Source organism: Uloborus diversus, chromosome 10 (assembly GCF_026930045.1).
Source record: "Uloborus diversus isolate 005 chromosome 10, Udiv.v.3.1, whole genome shotgun sequence".
Lineage (NCBI taxonomy): Eukaryota > Metazoa > Arthropoda > Arachnida > Araneae > Uloboridae > Uloborus > Uloborus diversus.
Genome location: NC_072740.1, coordinates 111226563 through 111247046, shown reverse-complemented (window position 1 = coordinate 111247046; position 20484 = coordinate 111226563). Strand labels below are relative to the sequence as shown.

The 20484-nt window shown below is 32.8% G+C and overlaps 1 non-coding gene across 1 annotated transcript; it reads left to right on the top strand.

The window, feature by feature from the left end:
* The first annotated feature begins 17396 nt into the window (after window positions 1–17396).
* Window positions 17397–17468, top strand: Trnaw-cca (transfer RNA tryptophan (anticodon CCA)). The gene has a single exon. It is a non-coding gene; the product is annotated as a tRNA-Trp (tRNA).
* Window positions 17469–20484: the final 3016 nt, after the last annotated feature.

The window sequence follows — 20484 nt, the reverse complement described above, 5'->3', positions numbered from 1 at the left end:
TATAGTCATGTCAATTCCATCGAAGGGAATGGTTACTTTCTTCTAAATGGCTGAACATTTGAAGAAGAAAATAAATTCAAAATCAGTTTGATACTTAAGAAACTTGATGTTAGTCATTTACCTTTTGGAACACGCTTTTGAATTTCTGGATTTATGACGGACATTACTTTGAAAGCATTTGGGGAAACTAAGTCATCTCTAGCTTAGTACAAAACTAATGCAGACCTATAAAGTTTGATATTTCATGTATCAATGCTGATAACATGATATAGTGTGCAGATATGTTTTTGTAAATGTTTAAACTGATGTTGCGAAACTGTGTTAATTCATCGGCTAATGTGATTAATGGAGTATTGGAACAGCCTTTTTATTTCGATTTGCAATGTGGTATTAAAGAAAAAATGCGTGCTAAATTAAGTAGGGTCAGTTAGGGTAAAAGGAAACATGGGGTAAATGGAAAGAAATTCCATTACTGAACCTATGGTAATTTTTGAAACTGAACTGTTGGCGAGTGAAAACTATGTATGTAACATATACACTGTAAAAAAGGAAATTAAAAAAAAAATAATTTGAATTTTGAAATTTTGAATTCAAATTATGTTTTTCGCAATCACGACAGGACCCTACTCATTGGAGTTATTCTTTCTAAAAACGGCTCCTGTCCCCCCAAGCCTGCCCCTCCTTCTGTGCAGTTACGTGTGCATAGTTGTGTGTGTGTGTGTAGGCTTGTGTGTGTGCGTAGACCTGTGTGTATGCACGTAGGCGTGTGCGTAGTGTATGTGTGTGAGCGTGCGTGTGTGTAGGACATGGACGCCTCCGACCAGCAGAAGCGGAAAGCTCAGGACCGGGGGACAGCCGCGCCTGGAGGACGGTGGGCGGTGGTCCCCTGGTCCAAGCTGAAAAAGGAACCGTAACATCAAGGACGGTCAAATGAAAGCAATAAGCAATCGTGATTGCTCAAAAAATCAGAAACGTTCTTGGGGAAAATAATGAGCAGTTAATGTGCCCAATTTTTGCCAGTAACATACGAGTATCTTGCAAAACACGAAAGTTTTGCTCGAAACGTCAGCGACTTTCCTAAAACTATCCAAAAATAACTCTGAAGAATTCAGAAATCTCCTCGGTTAAAGCCAGTCATGTCTCTGGAACCTTCAGATAGAACTTAAGTAGATTTTAAAAAACAACTCAGCACTCTCCTGATTTACCAGGAAAGCTCTTACGGCATATATGCACAAGCGGTCACAGCAGAGACAGAATTATAGGTAAGTACGAAGCCTTTTACTTGCCCATGTTTCCTGTCCAAGCCACGGAACCTCGAGATTTGTGTGTGATGAGTGAAACTCCAACAGGGAACATAGTCTGGACGATCTAAGGCCATTGTATAAGGGGAGCTGACTCGTCGGACATTTTGGTTCCAAAATTGTCGGAGGACAAAAGACTTGTTGCAGAAAACTGGTGTCCAAGCTTTTGATGTGTTGCCTGATTAATGTTTGATTACTTTATTTTGTAAATGAAGATTTAATTTACAGAAATTCAAAACAAATGAGGTTCGTTACATTAAACACTTCCCTATACATCTTTATAGATTTACTTTAAATGACATTTTACAGAATTTAACATCAATTGTTTTACAACATAGCAACCAGTGAATATTATAACGTTTTTATAAGCACATGAGAGAAGGTTGGATTTAAAGCTGGCTTGGAACCAAAATGTTGGATACGTCGGCATGTCTAATTCAAGGGGTTCGACGACGATTCGCAATCAAAGCGATGGAGCTACAACTAATATGTAAACTCAGTTATTCTTTAAACTGGTAGCTAAAATATTTTTCACAAGAGTAAGAAGTATCCATTAGTGCAATTTGTAGCATTGAAGGAAAGTTCTTGACAAAGATACTTGATTTTCACAGGAAATTGGAGGAAAACCTGTGAAATCCCGGAACGTTGCCCGATACTAATCTGTGACGTTTCGGAATTTTCTTAAAGTGTTGAAGACAATTTGTGAGATTTTATTCGGTAACAGCCCTCGTAAAAACGTGTTCAACTAGTAAAGTAATCATCATCCTCCAAATCATTAAAAAAAACGAGAAAAATAATCCATGTGCCAGTGATGATAAAAGGCAATATGATTAAATGGAACTAGTAATTCAATGTAAAAATTGTTAATTTCTATTTAAATAAGAAATAACAACGTCAACCGGGAAAGGTCACCTTGCTTAAGGCTCCTATAGAGGGGGGGGGGGGGCTGACTTTTCCGACATTTTGGTTCCGAAATTGTAGGGCGAAAAAAATAGTATTTGTACAAAAGCCTCATTGCAGAAAACTGGTGCCCAAGCTTTAGATGTGTTGCCTGATTGATGTTTGATTATTTTATACTGTAAATGAAGAACATTTATTTAATACAAATAAAAACAAATAAGGTGCCAAAATGAGGTTTATTAGAGTAAACATTTCCCGCTAAATTTTTGTTAAATTTGTGAAGTAAGTTATCTTTCCAGATTCACCTTAAGTGACATTTTATTCAACTTATCATCAATTGTTTTACGACATAGAAACCAACGAATATTATAACGTATTTATAAATAGAAGAAAAAAAAGTTGGATACTAAGCTGTCTTGGAAAAAAAATGTCGGATAAATCGGCCTGTTCTATTCAAGGGGTTTTACGATGCACATCAGATAGAATATTTCTACCGCATCGTTATTAATCACTTGCAGACGCGAAAAAGCATTTCACACCTAAAATTTCAAATGCAGAGCGAGCTAACAAAAATGAACAGGCTTTGAAAGAGAAGTAGGTATATACTTACACTTTGTTGTAAAAAAGTGGTAGAAATTACTAAACAAAAAAATATTAGAGTAAAAATTGAAACAGAGGGTTAAAGTTTTACCGGGTCAAGTGTGAGATGCAATTTTACGAGTGGAAATTCTTTGAAGTAAATTTCCTTTGAAAAGTTAAGTAATCTTATAGATATAAATATTAAAAATACAGTTATGCCTATTTGGGTTATTCCACGGAAAACGATCATTTTGTTCCGCACGCGACGCCTCATATATTTCATTAAAAATAATACTTTAAAATATTAATGAAAAATTTTTTTCTGCTTAACAAGTTGCAAACTTATGTGTGATTTCTTTTGCAGAAAACTTGTCATTAGCATTTCAAATTATTACTTTTTAATGAAATATATGACCCGTCACGTGCGGGACAAAGGGTTGACTTTTTCGTGGAATGGCGGATTAAGCTAACTGATGATTCTTCAATTTAACTAGTTTTATTCTAAACGGTATATAAAAATAGTACAGAAATAACGAAAAGTTACTGATTTCATTTACCTTTCTGTGATCTGCACTTTTATATGAATGCTTTATTAGAGTGACAGGAATGTGGTTGAGGACGGCTGTCAAAAATCTAAACACCGCAGTCTTTTCAAAAATTCCATGTAAATGTAAAATAATCAGTCAACAAAAATAAAAGGTAAGTCATTCAGAGACTGGAAAATATTGGTTTACTCATAATGAAAATGGGTGCACCATTTTTTTTTTTTTCAAAATAGAAGGTCTCGTTAAAATTTTGTTCTAAACTGCGTCAGCACATTAAAATTGTTTTTATTACGATTTTGTAGCTAACATTTTTAACGAAAAATTTTAATGCAAATTTTAGAGTCATAAAAAAGAAAAGAAGAAAAAGGGGGAAAAATGAGGGAAAAAAAAATTCGTGCTTTTGATTTTAAAGTTCAATATGTTTAAATGTTTTAGAACTGAAATAAAAATCCTGTTTGAACCCTCGAAACTCTTTAGTCGAGCTTCGACTAGATGAGGTAAAATGCCGGCTATCATTAAACAGTTACACTATTTTCGCAAAGAGCAAATTAAACAAAATAGGTATTTTTGACAGACACAAAACAGTTGACTTTCAGAAGTCATTCAAACTGCGTTTTAATTTTTTTTGAAAACTAGTCAAATGCCAGTCTATTGATTATCAAGTCATGAGGCTACGCGCTTTCCAATAATTCTGAATAAGACAATGACCATACAGTATTGCTCAGCATTCATCAATAATGCTTAGCAGTCATCTCTTGTACCGTTGAACATAAAATACTCATGGTGAATTGGCAATGTTAAAACGAAAAACATGGGCCCAAAGGCAATCGTACTTCGTCAAAAGTTTAAAAGCTTTCGCTGCAGCTGACCTAGGAGTATTAGGAATGCAATACAAAGTAGAGTTGAGAACACCCCATATCTAAGAGCACATATACCAGAAGAATGAGCTGCCACATATGGGAAGAATGTGAAAACTCTTGGGTCTATAACTGTGGCGACTAGTAGAAAATATTCAATTTTGTAACGCACACTCGGTGACAGCAGCGCAAAAGCATATTGCAACTCTTGATTGGAGGTGCCTACACTGTCCGTCATACGTTCCTGATCTCGCACCAAGTGACTACCATCTGTTTCCTGCTTTGAAGAATCTCCGCGGAAGGTGCTTTGAGAGCAATGCTGAAGTTAAGCAAGCTTTACACGCTTCTTTCGTATGCAAACCCTTTAATTTTCTTGGAGGGCTTTTTGAAGCTTATCAAGCGGTATGGCAAATGTCCAGTTGTTCTAGGCACTAATGGGAAAAAAACAAAGTTAACTTTAATTTCTCATTCTGTTTTCTGACGTTCATACACAACTTTTACCACAGCCAACAAAAGAAAATGAATCTCTCCCGCAGTGAGAGCTTGTGACGAAAAATTCTCATTAGTTTTTATTAAAGTAAGAAAGTTTGCTCAAAAAAGGAAAGAATTTGAAAGAAAAAAAAAAAAACTATCGTTCTTGACCGTCGTTGCTGCAAAAGCGGAGAAAGCTATTTAATGAAACAATAGGAATTTAATGGAAACGTATTATTGATTCTTAAAATTTTTGCGTAGTTTAGAAAATGCTCCTAGGCTTTAATTTTATCTCTAAGACAAAGATAGGTTTCAAAAGTAGCTTGAGCTTATTAGCAGGAAGAAAGAAAAAATGTATTTCGTTGAGTATTTCTGCTATTTTACGAAGTAATAAGTTTGAACGGATCTTGGAAATATATTTTTATTATCTTGTAGTAGTCCGAAAAGAGGCATAACAATACTGAGTTCGTCTCATTAAATATTAATGATGATTTTAAGTTCTAATCCAAAAGTACAAAATGCTAAAACCTTGAAGCATTAGAATATTTCGAATTTTGTGGACTAATTGGGAATTTCGATGAAAAAAAATTAGTTGAACATTTAAATGAGGAAAGTTGTTTTGAAATTCATTGGTCTCGCTACGTATTAACTTGAGATATGTTAATCAGTAGAGTGTATGCATTAAACTTTCTTCTGTAGAAGTATAAGCAGTTGAAAACCATATCGCATCACGTAAGGCCCTTATATAAGGGGTGCTGACTTATCCGACATTTTGGTTCCGAATTTGTCGTTCGTTAAAATTAGTATTTGTACAAAAACCTCGTTGCAAAAAACTGGTGCCCAAGCTTTAGTGGTGTTACTTGATTTATATTTGATAATTTTATTCCGTAAATGAAGAAGGTTTAATTAATACAAATGTGAAAAAAAAAAAAAGGTTTGAAAATGAGGTTAATTATAGTTAACATTTCCCGATACATGTTTGTTGAATTTGTGAACTAAGTTATCTTTCTAGGTTTACTTTTAGTGACATTTTACTCAAATCAATTGTTTTACGACATATCAACCAGTGAATATTATAACGTATTTATAAATACTAGAAACAAGGTTGGATCCAAAGCTGTCTTGGAATCAAACTGTTAAGCCAGTTGGCCTGTTCTTTGCAAGGGGTTTTAACATTACGGCAACGTTCGTGACATAATTGAAGAAATTGAATTTCTTGTTTATGGTATGGAAAACGATGCTAGAAATTCGGACCGTCTATCAGCTAAATCGAACTGCGTTATCACCGCGCTATACGATTTTTGCTTATGGGTAAATAACGTTCGGGGGACTCAAAAGTAGTTTTTTTTTTTTCAAAAAAAAAAAAAAAAGTTTAAAAGTTTTTATTTTTGATCAACGATATATTCACCTTCGTTATCAACAGCCTCTAGCCATCTAGTATGCAAATTTTAAATCTCGGATACATGAAAATCAATTGGTTTTTGGAGCAAAATATCTGGAAATGGCACCTTGGATACGAGTCAAAATTTCAAGTGTTTGTCTCATAAAAAGCGTTTCAGTGATCGGAAAATGTAGTAAAAGTGTAGTAAACATGTGACTGTCTATTTGTTTTTTCGGAAAGAGAAACAAAAATATTTTACCCATCGAGTTGTTTGTAATTTTAATGTTTTGCTTCGTATTCTAATAAATATTCATAGGTTAACTAAATGAAAAGCGTAATTTCAATTTGGGGTAGTAATTATTTTATTTGTACTACAAAAGGTCAAAAACTTATCAGAAGAATCTACATTTCAGTATACGATTTTTTTTTTCTGAGCAAAAATTATTTTATTGTAGTCTGAAATCTTAAACCTGATACTTATATTTTCGCTTATATTATGCTTTAGTTTTCTGATCGGAGCCCTTAGTTTCAAAAACAGAAGAGAAAAAAAAAACCTTACAATTAGAAAACAAGCATTCCAAGCTCATTAATTTTATTGCCTGACTTGTGTTATTTATTGTATTTTAAGTGGTCATGTAACGCGTGATTAGTCAGGTTTTTCGATACAGATATTCCGGGCTGGGCCCGAACACCCATTCTTCTGGTTACCAGTCCAACGTTCAGCTGATCAAGCCATTCAGCTCTGTCAGTCTCAGAGCAAGTTAAAGTTATAAAATTAACCGAAAACCTCAGTCCGGTGCTTTAAAACAGGATTTTTTAACATAAAAAAAGACCAAAAATTTTTTACAGCGTGGGTGTATTTTTCGTCGTTAGCCTGCACGATAAGCTTTGAAATGAGGGGCAAATCAAAGAAATCGATCAAGAAATAAGGAAGCGTAGGAACAAAAAATAGGCTTCAGAAATAATATAGAAGGATTATTGGTTAATTTATAACAAAAATATAACAATGATATTTATATATATTGTTTTTTTTTTGTTTTTTTTTACAAATCATTTTCAGCAACGTTTAGTATTTTCCCCGAAATGTACCCTCGAGATTTGCCTCATGGCGGATTCAAACCTACGCCCACTGGATCGCGATGCGGTTCGCGATGCCCGCGTCTTCAGGTCGAGCCACCGTGGCTACGCATATCCTGCATTCTTGGCATTCTATATTATAATTAAATTTACCCCGTTACGCGCGTTATGCCACAAATCGGTTCACCCTCCCATACGAAGTTATCACTTCAATAACGATAATGGCTTAAGAACCGCCATAACTTACACATGTATATCTGGCTGCAGAGGATAAGGTAAATAGCATTTTGTCAGCCTTGGGACATCGCGAAACATTTAGTCTCGCAGAATGTTAATGCATTAAAATTTATACAAATGATTTATAACTAGGATTCGCATCGAGTAAATTAATTTTTGAATTCAATTAGTGCAGATACATAATATTAATCCGTGATTCGAAAAGCTGTAATTTTGCATGCATTTCGGGTTACCCTTTTAAATTTTTCATCTATACTAATACTAAAAAGATAAAGGATTATTTTGTATGTTTATATGTTTAATTGAGTGTTTTTTTTTAACGTTAAGATTAATACATGATTGCAACCTACGGAATGAGTACGTTTCCAATCACGCAATGAAATTAGTAACCGATTAGTGACTCATCTATGATACCAGAACGCAAATTAATGTTTATGGGCATACCCGGTAGAATTGTAAAATGTTTCATAAATTTAACCAAACTCAACCGGTAGACTGAGGATCTGTTCGTAGTTATTATTATTTTTTTAAAACTTGATTGCAGCAATTTTTCTTAGTGGTCGAAAAACTGACCGATCCAGGTTTAAACTTCTTTGAATGGCTCCCTTCAGAAAGACTCTGTTACGTTTCATAAGAAACAAAGGAGACATTTGGATAGCGTCTTCAAAAGGTCTGCCGCATAATGTATTACGGATGTTCGACGCTCCACTATGTGTATATAGAAGCCGTGGATTCTAAACGAACTAAAAGATTAAGACAACATTGAGAGAAGTGTCATTTTCGCATTTGCTGGTGACTCTTACCAAACTATTCCTGTGGTTCCCTCGATGAACGCATGCCGATATACTTTAAGCCTGTGTGAATAAAAGCCTGTGTGGATGTGTACTTTAAGCCTGTTTGAAGTCGTCTCCTTTTAGGTACTCTGTACGATCTCTGTATCTTAAGAATACATTTAAGAGTCTATATTCATTCTATTAAAATTAAAGGCGGTATTCCAATAATTTTGTTGCGAAACTTTAATTTGTCTTACGTATGAATGAAACTGGACCCCAAGTAAATCAATAGGACTAATATAATTTACCGTATTATTCTTACTGGATCAACAGCAGGTCAGTTAGGAATATTTCTTGAAATCCCATGGTCCTTGCACATTTCCACTTCCAATATGAGTAATTGCAATTTCTAATGAAAATTTCTTATGCCATCACCATCATCAAAACTGAAGGTCATATGTACAACGTTACATATGGGAAGATTATATTGTTCACATGAAAGTAAAGGTTGGTCTCTCTTGATTAGGAAATGAAGTGAATCAATTTCTTTCAAAACCGCATAAAAACGAAACAAAAAGCGTATGTATGAGTATACCATGATAACATGTATACAGTAGACCTTCGTTTTAAGCGGGGGTTACGTTCCACGGAAATGCAGCGTAATTGAAACCGCGTAAATTGACACTTAATATTAGTGTTAAAATAGGGGTTAGGATCCGTAGATTAAAAAAAAACTACTTCATTCTAGTAATAACAAATTGTATAATAAGTTTAATGTGTACTTACAGTGGCTCCCAAAAGTCTTCGTACACCTACGACTTTCAACGAAATAGGCCCCAATCCATTGGTTAGAGTTAATATTTCGGAATAGGTATTTAATTATAAGATCTATGATCAATTTTTAACAAAACTGCATGAAAAGTTTTTAAAAAATATTAAAACTTAATTTTTTAAAAATCAAAAACCGAAAAGTGCCGGAAATTTTATCTCACAAAAGTTTTCGTACACTTTATGAAACGTCTATATATTATTGAATAATCTAACTTTTGATTAAGTTATTAATTAGTAGAATATCATACAGTATTCATAACACCTTTTAAACGTCTGGGAATAGATTTCATTCTTTTTCTTTCTATTTTTAGCGTAATTTCTGAGTAAGTGTTCTACTACACTTCGAGTCTTACTGTTTCTAGCTCTGTTTTCGTTTTAAAGCCCTATTTTCGTAATCTAGCCTCCAGATAACTCTAAATACATTACATTAAGTTAAAATCTGGAGATTGAGGGGGTATTTTCTGAACTTTAGGACAATTTTCGAGGCACTAGACGCAAATATTGAAAACCGTGTGCTTCTTATCGTTATCTTGATAAAAAACAAAGTTGTTTCCAATAACCAAATTTTTGGCTAAGAGTTCAAAATTGGTTTTTAAAATATTTAAAGGAACAGCATGATTCATTATTTCATCAAAAAATTACAAACTACCAAGTCCTGATGCTGATATGCACCCTCCCACTAAAACACCTCCACCGTCCTGATTAACTGATCCAACTAAGTTCTTAACATTAAGTTCCTAATTTTTTCTTCTACTTACAGTTATACAACAATTTAACCAAAAATGTTGAATTAATTTTTATCTGTAAGAAAGACGTGATTCTAAAACGTTTTTAGCTTATTTATCATTGATTTTGTGACGAAAAGCGTAAGCTTTCTGTTTTTCGCACGATCAAGAAAATTTCTGCATGAAGAGGTCCCATTTAATCCAGCTAATCAGAGAACTTGGCGAACAATTTTAGGTAAAAATTAAATGTAAAATGTTTCATTTAACTCTGCAGAAACTTTTACAGTACTCAAATGTGTATTTTTCATAATTTTTTAAACTTTAAATCTACGATCATGTTTTGTCAACTTTGCCGGTTGACCTTTTCTTACCTTGTTTTCGGTCCGATTCCTTTCTTTAAAGCATTTTATCAAGCAATTTACTATACAAACAAATAAATTAACTAATTTAGAGACATTTCAAACCAATTTACCACTAGTGTGGGGAAAAAATTCAAATTTTGAATGGTTTTTGCGGTTTTTTACGAATACCAGCCATTTTACAGAAATAAGCGCCGTATTAAGGAATAAATAAACAAAAAATTAAAGCCAAATGACTTATAAGGGTTAACACAATGCAAAAATTTAATAAAACGGCATATGATAATTTTAATCATGAATTTATTCGAAAATATTTGAGTGTACGATGACTTTTGTGGCGTGTTATTTCTCTGTCTCTTCGTTTTCTGACCCATTTCAAAAAGAAGATCCTTGAATATTTTGAAAAAAAAACAACGGGTTGTATTTAGAATGACATAGGAATGATGAGAAAAAATATTGGACTTTGTATTCGAATTCAGTTTTAATTTATTTTGGTTTTACTAAAAAATTTCAAAGTGTACGAACACTTTTGGGAGCCACTGTATATTGATTTTTATGCACAACATACATAAAGAAAACATATATTAATTTCATGTTCTATTAATAAAGAGGCGCTGGCAATGATAGTCTTTTGGCAGTCATTTAGAATTTTTGTCTAATTCTTTGCAGAGCATTAACGCATTTATGACGACTTGCGTCATTTCCTTGATAGAATCTTCCTTCACTAACATATCAGAAAGATCATTTTTTTATTGTCTAGGAATGGCTCAAAATTTTCAATATGAACGTTTTCGGTTTTGTGTCACCGATGTCGGTATCCTCGTTGGTTTTGGCCGCCTTTGTTACTCCTAAAAGCTCTTGCTCCAGTGAGCTCTGAACTGTGTGAGTTTAATAACTTTACTTCTTTAAAGAGCTTTGGAAACAATTACATAAAATGTCTCCGGTAGCCCAAGCTCGATTATTAGCACGCCAAAGTGCAGTTTATTACGTGTAATCGGCAATCTTTAGGTGTTTGGATTTTGAAAGAGGGGAAAAATTTACCTTTTGCACAGCTACATCCACGTAAAGTCGAAACTCATCCACGTAAAATAAAATAAAGGTGTCAAATATTAAACCGCGTGTAATCGAAAACGCGTAAAATAAACCCTCATAAATCGAGGGTCTACTGTACCATGATATTTTAAAACAAAAAAATCTGCAGAATATTTATTTAAGACAGATATTTTTTTCAACGCGAACAAGTTCGGGACGGACCCCTAATACGTTATAATATTCGCTGGTTGCTATGTCGTAAAACAGTTCATGATAAGTTGAGTAAAATGTCACTTAAGGTGAATCTAGAAAGATAACTTAGTTCGCACAAATTCAACAAAAGTGTATCAGGAAATGTTTACTGTAATAAACCTCATTTTCACACCATATTTGTTTTTAATTTGTATTAATTAAATCGTCTTCAACTACAGAATAAAATAATCAAACATCAATCAGGCAACACACCTAAAGCTTGGACATCAGTTTTCTGCGATGAGACTTTTGCACAAATACTATTTTTTTCACCCGACAACTTTGGAACCAAAATGTCGGATAAGTCAGCTCCCCTTATATAGGAGCCGACTCTTCGAGGATTTCCATTTCGTCGTGACAAACGGATATTCCTTAGTTAGCTGGATTACAACCGGCCAGTCTGATTCTAGTTGAGAACGAATCGTCAACAGCACATGTATTCTTCATTCAACGGACTGAAATGACACCAGGAAAGAAACTTTTTATTCATTCTTCGTAAGAACAAAAGACTGTGCTTTCATATTTCTAGATTAAATTTAAGGCAATTATATTCATTCAAAAGAATGTAAATATTCAATGATTCTATTCAGTTGTTTGCTAGCTAAGAAGCGGCATTGTAACTAGTGTAAATAAAAGAAGAATTTTTTATTTAAGATGTTCTCTGTCTCAGTTTAAAATTAAGCTAAATTGAGCAGATAAGCATTGTACACACGCCTTTCCAAGAGCATCTCGGAAGTTCATAACGGTATCCGATTCAAAAACCTTCCTGCAATTCATGTTAAAATAAATAAAAACATTACTGAATGTGTTGAATGCGGAAAACAAATAAGGTGTGAAAATGAGGTTTATTACAGCAAACATTTCCTGTTACATTTTTGTTAAATTTGTGAACTAAGTTATGCTTCTAGATTCACCTTAAGTGACATTTTATTCAACTTATCATCAATTATTTTACGACATAGCAACCAGCGAATATTATAAGGTATTTATAAATACTAGAAACGAGGTTGGATCCCATTTTGTTTTGGAACCAAATTATCGAAGAAGTCAGCCTGTTCTTTTCAAATGGCTATATCCTTGCTGGGCGTTAGCCCATCTGGTAGTGTACTCATTAACGTTTGGGCCTGACAACGCGGCCAACAACTAACGAATATTATAACGTATTTATTTATAAATACTAGAAACGAGGTTGGATCCAATTTTGTCTTGGAACCCAAATGTCGGATAAGTCAACCTGTCCTTTTCGAGGGACTCTCGATAGACTAAACGGGTTATCGGTATGTTGCGTGTAGTTTGATCTTTGGTGCGACAACTTAATGCTTGAAGCAACAGAAATTCTCCGTTTGCAAGTAAATGATGCGCATAACAAAATCACATAATTTTATGCTTTGGTTACAAGTGCAAACTTTCAAAATCTAAGAAATAAGAAGAAGTCTGATTTCGGTTAACCCAGGTTTAAGCTAAAATAACTGATTTGTCTTTTTAAACTACGGGTTAGCTCCATCTCGAATCTCGTTGCTGGAAAAGTATTTTGAAATTGCATACCTAAATTGTTTTTAAGAGCCGTTATACGTTTAACTTAAACCACCGATTGTGTTATGCTTTTTCTAATAATACCACGAATTGTGATCTTTCGCATCATATTTGGACTTCAAAAATATTCTGTTTTTTTTGTTTCAAAAAAATTTGCTAGAACAACTACTGTGTTTGTCCACTGTGTTAATTCACTGTTCCCAAATAAAGTTCGAGTATGAAGGGTATGCTCATTAACGGCTATTTTTATTTTCTTGTCTTCTGTTTTATTTTTGAGATTGATATTTTGTTCATTTTATGCATTTAAAGCCAATTTTCATGGAATAAATGTATCTTTCTTCTCTCGAGTCACCAATCTATTTAATGCTGCGTGTTCCCACGTTGTGTGGTGGTGCGGCATATTTCTCAGTTTTGTATGCAATGTCCCAAACTTCTTCCGATGTCAGCAAAATTAAAAACACAAATTTCGATTTTACATCCAAAGACCTTTTATTTATTCCAAATTAAATCAGCAGCATGAAGTGCAATGCATTTATCAAATATATTTACATCATTTTTCTAGGTATAAGGTTCAATATTTACATTTCGCTGAGGCTAATGGGGATTAAAAAAGCAATTCAATAGGTTCATATTAAGAAACTCTAAAAAGTTCCATTACTTTCAATTAGTTATTACTCGATTTATTAAACAACGAAATATGTTAGAATCAGAAAAGTATTTTGTTCAGGAAGCGGACTGATACATTAGAAAGAACAAGATAATTTTCTTTGTTTATCATATTTCATTTGCAAAGTATCTTTTTAAATGATTAATAAAAGACTATTTCTGACTTAGAACAGTTGCAAAATCCCTATAAGTCGGTTGTCACGGCATTTACCATTCTTTATTTATTTAAGAACGAGATTTTCTCGCTAACGACAAATAGTATATCAGGCTCATTTTTTTCTCGCTTATCTGAGAGAACACCATCGAAAGGAAAACCTATTTTTATAGGAAAACATATGTTCTTTCTCTTGGTACCAACGAAAGGAAGATGCAAGGTGACAAACTTGAGCTACAGGACATTAAAAACAGGCTATTCTTCATGTGAACTATTTTGATAGCCCCTTTGGGTGCCAATATCTCTTAGAAAATCAATGTTTACACTCTGCAACTATAACCCATTAAAAACATGTATATCGACAATAGAATTACAAAGTTCGAGCATTTGAATCATTTTTGTTCAGAATTTATGACATCGTAAAATACAAAAAAAAGTTTCTCGGCTGTGTTTTGTCAAGACTTTGCATAGGTGCTACACAAAATTTAATGAACTCAAACTCACAAAAATGCTAGAACGTGTTGACAACCAAAAGTACTTTTAGCTCCTAAAATTTCAGGCTTCCAGTGTTATAAAATGTCCCGTAATCGGAGATTGAACATGGCAATCCGTTACGACTGACATAATTTCAAGCTCATTTTTTTGTCCTTATTCGAACGAACACCATCGAAGAAAAAACTTATTTTGAAAGGAAAAAGTGTGTTCTTTCTAATGGTATAAACGGAAGGAAAATGCGAGGTGACAAACTTGAGCTATAGCGCTTCGAAAGTATGCTATTTTACACTTGAACGGTCTTGGTGGCCACTTTGAATCACAATATCTTCTAGAAAATACATATTTGAGCTCTGTAACTGTAACCCTTTAAAAACAAGCATTTTTACAATCAAATCACACAGTTCGAGCTTTTGAATTATTTTTGTTCAAATTTTATGATAACTTAAAATCCAGGAAAAAATTTCCCATCGCTCTTTTTCACGAATTCACACGCATGCTACACAAAATCTAACGAGCTCAAATTCACAAAAATACTTGAATATACTAACGGTCAACCGTACTTTAAGCGCCTAAAATTTCAGGCCTCCAGTGTAATAAAATTTCATGCAAAATTGGTGTAAACTTGCCAATTTGGCACAAAAAGCTGATCCGCCATCTTGGATCACATTTTTCGGAGATCCTAGATCCTCAGTATTTGGATCTAGGAAGCTGAAAATTTGCATTGATTAGTTTCAAAGGCATCTCTACTCCTCTATGAAATTTCATCTAAATCGAAGATGGTCGAGGTGGGAGCCCTAGGTGTTTTGACATGGAATGACTCAGTACCAAAGTAGACAAAGCAAAAAATTTTTAATCGGCATCTACTCAGAACCATGTTTTTTGACTTAGTGTGTTTCACTTGCAACCCCACGATATTAAAATTTAATTCTCCGTGGATAATATCTTTAGTTTTCCAAAGTACCACAAAAGGGGAAAACAAAAACAACCTTGACATTAAAAATATATTTTGGATCGCTTGGGAATGTAAGTATTAACTCTAGAGAAATATTCTGTCTCCTAAAATTTTCAATTTGATAAAGTAATTTCTATAAAAACCCAAAGAACCTGAAGAATTCACTAAATACAAATTTGGCTCCTTTTTCTATGTTTTACAACACAATATTACACAACGAAAATTATTAATTGCGCGTTATGTATGCATAATAAGCGAGTCCTATTCAACCTTTCTTTCTCCAAAAATATTACACATATTCTATCGCATCCAGTTTCACACAAAAATGTCCATAAAACAATGTGTTTACTTATATCTCAAGCAGAATACTTTTAAATATCCGGCCTAATAACTTTAAAAGAACATTTATTGCTGTTTATACAATATTAGCGGCCCGTCCCGAACTTGTTCGGGTTAAAAAACTATCTATCTCAAATAAATATTCTGCAAGTACTTTTTAATTTAAAATTTATTAGTAAGCAACATTTTTGTTTCTTTTTTCATGGGGTTTGAAACTAATTGATTTACCTCATTTCTCCTGATCAAGAGATCTTATCAATAATAATCAATAATATTCTTCCCGTATGCAAGGAGAAATTCATTAATTAAGTAAGGATCCATGGGGGGGGGGGTTTAGAGGTTTGGAAAAATCTCTACATACCCTTACTTCAGACTGTGGGGGTCAAACACATTCTTAAGTTATATTTTAAAAGTCGAAATTTTATATTAGAAATCGTGCAGTCTAGGAGTTTGGCAGATAGCATATTTCATTAGCTTCTGAAAGGTAAAACGCACGTTAGGAGAGCTGTTTGTTTTTTTTTTTTTTAACTTGTTTTAAAAGAATGAATAGTCTAAAATGTAATAAAAGAATCGCACTATGTATGGCATGTTTTATTTCAATTAATATCGCGTCATACAAAAAAAAAAAAAAAAAAAAAAAAAAAAAAAAATCGAAAAAAACATCAAGTCTAGATTCCAAATTTTTAGTAAATATTTCTTTACACAAAGAGGTTTTAAAAAATAATTTAATAATAGTGAATTTTAACACGATTCCAGTGATCTAAGATTCGTTATTTTATTGTTATGAAAAACGAAATGGAATCTTCCGTAAGAATAGAAGGAAGGGGTTTGAAACATCTTACGTTCCCATATATAGGGTTAAGAGGGGGGGGGGCAAACATTGCCAAAATCTGCCTTACGTAATTAAGGAATGGCCCCTAACATTGTACGGCGTATTGTATAGCTGTACGCTTGAACTTCAGATTTAATGATAATGATGGCGTATTAAATTTTCATTGGAAATTTTAATCACTTCAATTGGAAAAAGAAATATGCAAGAACCATGGGGAATCAAGAAATATGAGCCAAAGATCTGCTGCTCGTTCTGTAAGAACAATACTCTAAATCATATTACTCCGTAGAAATTTGAATTAGAGTTCAATTCGAATGCATAGATTAGGCAAATTAAAGTCTCCCAATGAAATTATTGGGATATTGCCTTCAATTTTAAAAGTATGAAGAGAAGTCCTGAGGAGTTAAAGGAAATAAGGAAATCATGTGGAAGATGCATCAAACACAGGCCAGTCCGGGGGTGAATTGACCCCCCTCCCGTGGCATTAAAAAGATATAAATTTTACGTAAGAGTGAATTAGGTTTTGTCGTTTTCTGATAAAATTTGTATTGAGTGTAACCAACCCCCCTTCCAGGAAGAATTTGAAATGATTGGTGTGATCTAACATATTTAAAAAAAAAAAAAAATTAACCCGAAAGATGCATATTTCGCTTTAATTAATCAGTTTTAAATATTAAAATGATTTTTTTTTCATAAAAAATGAAACATTCAACAAACAAATCTGAAGTTCAAAATATTTCTGATGTTTTTGCTGAAATACGAGCAGAAAATTGTAGACTAAATTGCAACGGAAAGATGCCATTTGGGAAGCATGTCCGTTTTGATAATTAAAGGAAAAAACTGGCTCCGAGAAATAGATTAGGTTTTCCTCTGCGGATTCAAAACAAAAACAACATCTTTCCTTTCACGAACAAAAAACTTTTCGCGAGACGAAAGAAAATTGCGACATAACTGAATGGACGATATAACGGGGTACGATATAACGAGGGGACACTCTACCGACTCAAATTCTACCACTCAGTCACTCCTTCCTAGTGCAGTCGTAACAGCGCAGGTCAATCAATAGTATAGTTGTAGTAAACCCTGACAGTTCCTCCTTTAGTGTGGCCCGGTGGCGCAACGGTAGCGCGTCTGACTCCAGATCAGAAGGTTGCGTGTTCAAATCACGTCCGGGTCAATTCATCTTTTTGTATATATTACGTATGAAATATATGTATGAATTCGTTTTTTATTTTAAATTATCTGGAAATTGTTCTCATGTTTAAAAATTGAATTTATACATAAAAAACTTTTGTCCATTTATTTAAAAAATTAATTCGTGAAAATTTTGTCAAGTAATTAAAAAAAAATAGTTCTGATGTATTGATTGCCTGATTCATAATTCTTTTATGAAACAGAAATTGTGAAGCGTGTGTAGAGTCACTGTTAATTTTTGAACCTTATTTCGTAATTTTTAGATTTTTTTTTTTTTTTTTGAGCTGGTTGGTTTTGAAGAAAAATTTCCCTTTTTAATCATTTATTTTGCTTTTATTATTGTAAAAATGAAACTTGTCTTTTTCTTGTTTTTGAAAATGTATATAAATAAGTTCTTTTTTTTTAGATACAAAACTTATGTGTAAATTCGTTTTCTATTTATAAAGCATACCAGAAATAAATCTATTTTTTTATGTTTCAAAAACTAGTTTAAAAAAATTAAACTTTTTTCTCATTTTTTTATTGTAAAAATAAATTTACATGAATTAATTATGTGCCTGAGCTTTAACTCTTTTATTTTCCACAAATTATGAATCATGTGTGGACTCACTGTTAATTTTTAAACCTTATTTCTTGGTTTCTAGAGACATTTTTTGAGCTGGTCGGTTTTGAAGAAAAATTTCCCTTTTTAATCACTTATTTTATTTTCATTATTGTAAAATCGAAAATTTAGTCATTTTCTTGCCTTTGAAAAATATTTAAATAAATTAGTGCTTTTATTTTTTAGATACAAATTTTATTTGCGAATTCATTTTTGATTTATAAAGCATATTCATTGGTGTATTGATATTGCTTTCATGTTTCAAAAATTTCTTTTAAAAAATTAAATTTCTCTCTTAATTTATTGTAAACATAAATTCGTATGTATTGATTATATGCTTCAGTTTTAACTCTTATTTTCGACACATTAAGAAGCATGTGTAGACTCACTGTTGCCTTGCTTCCTGGTTTTTAGAGAGTTTTTGAGCTAGTTAGTTTTGAGGAAAACTTTCGCTTTCCAGGTTTTTTTTTTTAATTGTAAAAATGAAAGTTTTTGTCTTTTTTTTTTTCTTTTTGAAAAATAAAAAAATAAATTTGTTTTTCTACAGGATAAACCCTATGCCCTCATCAAGTCCACATTAAATTAACACAACTAATTAATTCCTTGTTTGTAGCATTTATTCTGCAAATATAAATTTCTTGTCAATTTTTAAGCCACTTAAAGTATATTTTCTAGAAATACTTCAAATTTTAAAAATTATTTATGTGCTTTAGAATGAGTATGAGTTTTAATGCTTTAAAATTTCTTGTAGTTTATTTTGCGAACAGATTTTTTTTAACCTTTAAAAAAGTTAAATTCTGGTATTTTAAAACTGAAAAACATAATTAATCCAGTTAATTTTGAGTGCAAAAATGAAGGGGGAAAATGCTGCTTTTATCAGCAGTTTTATTTGTAGTTTTTTAAAAAGTAACTCAAATGACTTACACCATCATCATTCTATTTTTGCGATGGATTTATTGAAATAAAGTAAAATACATTCAGTGACTATTATGAGTGCGAGTGATGTTCCTCCAAGCAGAAAATATGGCTGCTGGACCAATCAGCGGCAAGGGACTTGTCCCGCTGTCACCTGAACAGCAGTTTCTTTCTGTAAGTGGATAAGTAATATTTAAAATAAGTTAAAGTTTAATGGATATAAATGGAAGCAGTGAAAAGCAATGGGATGCAAGTGAACTACAGTCGGATCCCGGTTTAACGAACTTCTATTTAACGAATTTCGCGATAAAGCGAATTTTTCTTTTTTCTGACTAAAAGGAAGGCAAAAACACCTATTTACCGAATACTAAACCCAGAATTAAGGAATTATTTTTACAGACGAAAAAAAAAATTGTTAATTTTAGTTAGGAAAGATTGCATTGCTTTCCAAATGATAGATCTATATTATCCGAAGCAGGAAAAGACTTTTCTTGGAATTAGCAATTTTTTACGGATGAGTCGCGATTCTGATGCAGAAACTCCCATTAAAGCTGTTACTTGTTCAAATGTTTTTCATGGCCTGTAAACTGAAACCATATCTCACGCAGCAGGCTGTAAATGAAACAGTATTTTTTCTCTCTCCATAAAGTCGAAAAAGAACTATTTGGAGTCAAGTATCAAGGAAAATGTCAAACATCTATTACTCAGTACTTTAAAATTTCAAATTAACCTAGTGTGTGATAAGTCGATAAATGCTGAATAAAAAGTGTTACACTTTCTAACTATGGATATTTTGCGCAGTTGCTTACTAGAATTAAGGAATTATTTTTACAGCCGAAAAAAAAAATTGTTAATTTTAGTTAGGAAAGATTGCATTGCTTTCCAAATGATAGATCTATATTATCCGAAGCAGGAAAAGACTTTTCTTGGAATCAGCAATTTTTTACTGATGAGTCGAGATTCTGATGCAGAAAGCGATAATGAAACTCCCGTTAAAGCTGTTACTTGATCAAATGCTTTTCATGGCCTGTAAACTGAAACCATATCTCATGCAGCAGGTTGTAAATGCGACAGTATTTTTTTTCTCTCCATAAAGTCGCAAAAGAACTATTTGGAGTCAGGTATCAAGGAAAATGTCAAACATCTATTACTCAGTACTTTAAAATTTCAAATTAACCTAGTGTGTGATAAGTCGATGAATGCTGAATAAAAAGTGTTACACTTTCTAACTATGGATATTTTGCGCAGTTGCTTATTAGAGCTTTTAGAAGGTAAATGCCTTTTTTTTTTTCACACCCCGATATAACGAATATCCCCGATTTAACATAAAAACGTTTCGGTCCCGATGAATTTGTTAAATCGGGATCCGACTGTATTTAAAATTTCGAATAAATTGCGTTTAAAGTTCCTCGAAAGATATTTATTAATTTTTTTTCTAAATTATGCTATACAGCAGCACCTACTAGAGCTTACTATTTCTTGC